We start from the raw sequence: 6,000 nt of genomic DNA, 5'->3' as shown, positions 1-6,000 counted from the left end.
CAAAGAAAATGGTTTTATGAATACAAACACCTCCTTGCGAAGCTTAAGATGACATCACTGAAGCAACGTCGTTATATTCGGGATATGACTTTCTTGTTCAATCTCGTGCATGGTAAAATAGATGCTCCTTTATTGTTAGCCAGTGTCGATTTTCATGCTCCATTCAGACATTGTAGAGTTCATCGTACTTTTTATCCACGTTTTTGTCACCCGTCTTCTCCTTTGGCGCCCATGCAGTGTTGCTTTAATGACATTGAAAACACTAGTGTGGACATTTTTGCTACTTTTACTTTATTTTTATCCTCTTTGTAACTTTTTATCGTTTTGTAAGTTAATCTTCTTTCCGTGCACCTCTATGTAGGTTCACGCTGTTGGCGGGCACGTGAAACTAATAAATAAATAAATAAATAAATAAATAAAGTGGTGTTTCTCAACACAACTTAGCAGTGGCCTTCATGCATTAGTGGTATGGATATTAATGCGTGAATGGAAAGCTACACATTATGCATGATGTAAAACCCCAAGACTAGGGAACACGAAGGGACAGACACAAACACGTCCCTTTGTGTTCCCTAGTCTCGGGGTTTTACATATGCATCACCTTCGCCAGCTCGCTTGCTTCCTAGCCATTTTTTCTGCACATTATGTTCACTCTACTTTTATCGTGTGCTATATAATCTTGTTCAAGTTCTGTCAAACGACATGTAAAGCTATAAAAAAATTCGGTACACTGTTTATGTGGGTTGCATGGTAGCGCATGAATGCAGGAAGGAAACTGTCATGTTATGGCAAGTGTTTACGTATTGTACGTTTAACTACTAATTTTATTGGTTAGCTTTCGCCGGCGTATCATGTCAAGCCATGTTATATTAATTTGGAACATGTTCTTCTTAGTAGCCAGAGCAGCTGATACACAGTGAAAACATAGCCCGTGTGTGTTTCTGAACTGAGACCGCAAGATACACGGACAAAGAACTAAGTTTATTGAAGAAAATGAGCAAAAAAGCAGAAACCCCCTCACAGCACACGTGTCACTTTCTGGTGTCACTTTCAGTTCAGATGTCTCATTACCAACTAGCCCAATCCTCAACCCTTCTCGTGTGTGTTTGTCTTTTCCACCGCAGCCCTTGGGTTTCCTCCCTGATGGCTACATGTCAGGGATAGGTTTCAGAGCCGGTAGTTCCGGCCAAGTGTGAATTGCTTTTCAGGGGATCATCACGCTGGCTGATGAAACATGTGGTTTAAATTATATTATATTATATATATTGTATTATATATTATTTGCAGGACAGGAATTCCGTAGCTTCACACAAATACTACTACTACGACGTAAGAGTGGTTTCAAATCTAGCTTTTTTGTGTTCCTGACATTATCGCACAAGATGTAGTATCCACTATGATCCTTTATATGGGGGTATGTACAGTGCAATCAACAGATGCTATTTACTAATCTGTGTTTTCTACTGTGTTGAAATGGGGTAGTTTGTGTCTGAGAGCCATAGTGAAACACAAGCAGCCAAGGACAGACTTTTGATGCCCTCGAGAAACATGACAACACATTGCAGGGACTCTGGATGCTGCCTAAATTTCCAGAACACACAGCTCAAGGCAGCGGTTAAATAACAAGTGGTTAGAGAAATCCAAGACAGTTGCACGTGTAAGCAGTCCGCTGTTGGATTTGCTTCTGTCCGAGATACGTTATCTCTAAGGGAACGCACGGACACACTCAGAATGATACTAGGGCTGCCTGTGAAATAGAATGAGGAGAGGCGAAGATATATAAAACCGGTTTTTTCTTGTCTGTTATTCTATTGGTTAAATTGTCATTTGCTTAGCAGCACATATGTGTATATTCCAGAGTCTGCTAATAAATATATCAGTTTAGAGCTAGCAGTCGCATTGTAGTCTCATCCTGTCCTTGGCTGCTTGTGTTTCACTATGGCCATGCTTGCTATTGCAAAAACAGAAAACAAAAAAAGACAATAGAAAAACACGAAAAGAGCGACCTAAAAACTGCCTGTTCTAGTGCTCACTTGGAGGCAATGCAATGAGGTAACATGTTCCATTCATGAACTGTGCATAGTAGTACATATCACAACGGCAACGATTATTCAGATTTTTCTTGAAGTACTTTGTTTTGTTTTTTTTTAACTTTGTTTGCACAGTATATTATTGGAACTTTATGTGATTCCCCTCTTGAGATACTTTAAGATTGCTGATGCTGTGCTGTTTGTTAATTTTGAACCTGTACTGTGCTGAGGTACAAAAAGAGAATTGTCATATCTGCATTTGAGCACATAGGATAATTTGTAAGTACTTTCCTTGTTGACATTAATATTTGCACCAGGTCACAACATTGTTGATTGATGGAAAATGAAAATAAATATATTTATTTGCTTGCCAAACAATGCACAAAAGTCTTCTTTTCTAGTGAGATATTCCCTGTTCACCAGACATAAATGTGGAAAAGTTAAAGGGGCACAATGGTGGTAGAGTCTAGCGTTGCTTTTTGCCACTTCACATATATTCACTGTTATTCGTGTGCGCATGTAGGAATGGGAAGGTAGAGCATGCGCATAAAAAATTTCATATGCAGCCACACATATGGTTCAGAAGATTAATTAGATGATGTCCAAGCATATATAATTGTGCTTCATGTGCAATGGGTATGCTAACGGATTGCTTCCATGAAGCATTTTTCTTTATTTTTCATAAATTATTTTTATAAATGTTATTTTTTATTTTATATAAATTTCATATTACATATTGTATACTTATATTTTTATAAATTTTATAAATTAAAAACTCAAGTTACACGGCCCCTGTAAGAGTGCCCTTTGCAAATGGTTTGGTAACGTGTCTCTAACTGTAAAGGTAAGAGGCAATCGAGAATGCTGGAGACAAGGTTGCAACTTACATATTGCTTATCATGTCCTACATACAAAGTGATCTGTACAATAATTCCTGAGGACGGAATTAATTCCGAGGCTGGCCAGTGATGTCTCCCAGGACGACAAGTCACATAATTGCCTCTAACACTTTTACACCCCATGGGCTGAGTTGTGAATTGAAAGAGCACTCTACAGAAGGATAAGGTGCACCTGATTTCTAGGATCTATGCTATGCCCTAACTCTTCAGACACCACATTTCTAAAAACACCATTTCTAAGTGGCAATATGCGCTCTGGTACTTCTTTTGCGTCTGCATAGTGTGCAACCACATGGCTACTGGAGCTTTCGTGTGCATGTTTTTGTGTGACGGTGCTCATTACAAACAATATCCAGATGTTAGACATAAAATGCAGTAGTTTGTAGCGTGCCACACAACGCAGCGTGACATGGGAGTGTGTGATTCAAAGAAAGCTTCTGGAAAATGCACAGAATCCCACAAAAAGTTTAAAATGTGATTTGTATTTCGTTCTACGTCTCTCGTCGTTCCATACCATCGTCGACGCTGTTGCACATTAATAAATCGTACGTAAAACTTGTCCCATAGCAGTATGCGGTTTCTCAAATACATAGCACAATTTTTTCCTGCAGGAATAAAACGCTGTCGGCATTTTCTTGCTAACACGGCTGTCGAAACGTCAGTCTCTACAATGGGCAAGTGCTGTAAAGGGGCTAACGCAGACGCGACTTGATACAAATTGTACGTGCTCACAAAACACAAACGACGAATTCCAGTCACAACATCGCACCGGGGTTGGTTCGCGAATGAGTTCGCAGCTGCTGCACTGTTTACTTATCGCGGAACGGTGGAACCCGGCTGTCCGCCATCTTCAAGCACAGATACGTGAAGCCCTGACAAATACGAAGGCGCGTACACGTCACAATGCCCGTTCGGGTGCATCTACATCATAAAAATGGCTGCGCCCATGTGTGTTTCGGAATGAATTATCTAATTTTTTGACATGGTACTGTACCGAACTGAGAGAATGAAGGTGCATTTTGGGGAGAGCTGGATGTGGGCTTTCAGAATATCACAACCGTTTCGACTAATTGGGATATCGGCATAGCTGACCTTTATGCGTTTATTCTAAATGGTGGATTTCGGGCACCCCCCCCCCCCCGTACGGTCGTACCGCTATCCTCTGCGTTGAAATACATAAGTATCACTCCGCTGTTGTATTCGACTACAGGACATCTTTTAAACAGTTTATGTTCAAGGATATATTTTTAAACTGTTCATTTTTAACGACATGTTTTGCAACGATATATTTTTCATTGTTGATTCTTGAGCGATTTTTTTTTTTGCGGGAATTTTTGTGCGGTTGATTCCTTACTAGGGAATTCAGGCGGTTTATTGTGAAACAATGCAGTATGAAAGAGTTTTTCTTAAACAATTTATTCCTAACGGTTTATTAGTGTAAGCCCCCCAGGGCCCCAGATGACAAGTAAGTTCATTGTGTACGCCATTCGTATGAATCGAGTGATAGCTTTATGTACTATTGCGTGAAATATTGCTTAAGGGAATAACGGTTACCGCGTTTATATTGCAAGCTGTAAGATGGGACAAGCGTTTTCAATAGAATTGCCTCGCGGTCCTCGTTAAGTCCTTGTTTTGAGCCGGCTGTTTTATGAGTTTTCGACGCGGTTCCTGTTTTGCTGCACTTGATATGTTTTGCTAAGGCAGTGTACTTTGTTCTTATCGAGTGGCTCACGTCTTCAGGTCGAATTCTATAAGTAGAAGTGAATAAGAGTTTTTGTTGTTGTTGTTGTTGCTTTTGTTGTTCGTTAGTCTGTGTCTGTCACGCTCGTAGTAGCGTTCAAGCTTTGTTTTCTAGGTAAACATTCAGACTTTATCGTATTATGCTGTCCCGTTAGAAATGGTTTTCCCTGCTCGCTGAAGAGAATTTGTGTGCTCTTGTTCTGTGCTTTGCTTACGCCGTGCGTGTTGCATGATGCAATAATTATCTGATAGCAGAAATGGGTATGTTTTTCTCCGTTGACGGTAGTTCATAGCATGTGCTTCGGTTTTTGCAGTTCTAGCTATTCGAACAAAAGTGTGTGTAATTTTCATTGTTCTTTACTTCTACGCAGAAGAAATACGTACCGCTTGGCACACCTGAACAGTGTTCCGTCAGGAGAAGTAGGTTGTACGTTTGTTTGTCTGTTTGATATATATTGTTGCTTGTCAGTATTCATTTTTCCTCGATGAGGTGATGCGATAAGTTGTGCTTAATTTTGAAGTTAAGGGTATTTCAACACAAATGCCGGTATCTGAGGCCGGGGTTGAAAGTCCAACATAGCACGTCACTCCCAGTGGCGTTTGGTAAAGAAATTGTTTTCGTTGTGAGTCTGCTTTACTGCATGACAGGACGCGTCATGCGGAAATGGGCAGATAGAACTTTTTGCGCTTGATTACTAGTCATCTTTGTAACAGCCCAATTATTTATGGAGCAATTTCCACAAAGGGTACAATTTTAAGGATCCTAAAATTATGGTTGAGCTTATTAAGAGTAGTGAGGGGATTACGTTATAGTCTTTCTATAATAACGCAATCGCGAAAATCGTTAATAGTAGCAATTCAGTTGCATCATAAATGTGTCCCTGTAAAGGCATTCTGTCTAGTCCTCGGTCGTGCGCGAATGGAGCTTTTCCCCTAGGACTTTTGGCTCGCTGCCGTTGCAGACCTAGCCTCATGCAATGAGATTGTGAGCCTACAGAAAGGCTGCGTGTAGCGTACTCATCAGCCAATTGATGGTGTTGAGTGCTCCAGGGCCCTACTTATTATTCTAGAGAGCAGCGGTAGCAGTTTCATAACGCTTTTACTGCTGCTCTGTTTCTGATGATTGAAAGTAGCATGGGTGATTTTTGGTGTGACTGTTTAGTAAGTCTTTTGGATTAAAATGCTTAATTGTTACGGTCAGCTTTCATGCATGGTGTTTTGTGCTTTTCTGTAGGCGTTCTCCTGATTTTTAATGCAATCATTAATAGTACGAATAATAGGAGGAAATAATTTTCTGATTCACTAAATAATTGAGAGCTTGTATATGCTCC

The sequence above is a fragment of the Ornithodoros turicata genome, chromosome 10, assembly GCF_037126465.1.
Source record: "Ornithodoros turicata isolate Travis chromosome 10, ASM3712646v1, whole genome shotgun sequence".
Taxonomy (NCBI): Eukaryota; Metazoa; Arthropoda; class Arachnida; order Ixodida; family Argasidae; genus Ornithodoros; species Ornithodoros turicata.
Note: the sequence above shows the minus strand (reverse complement) of the source record.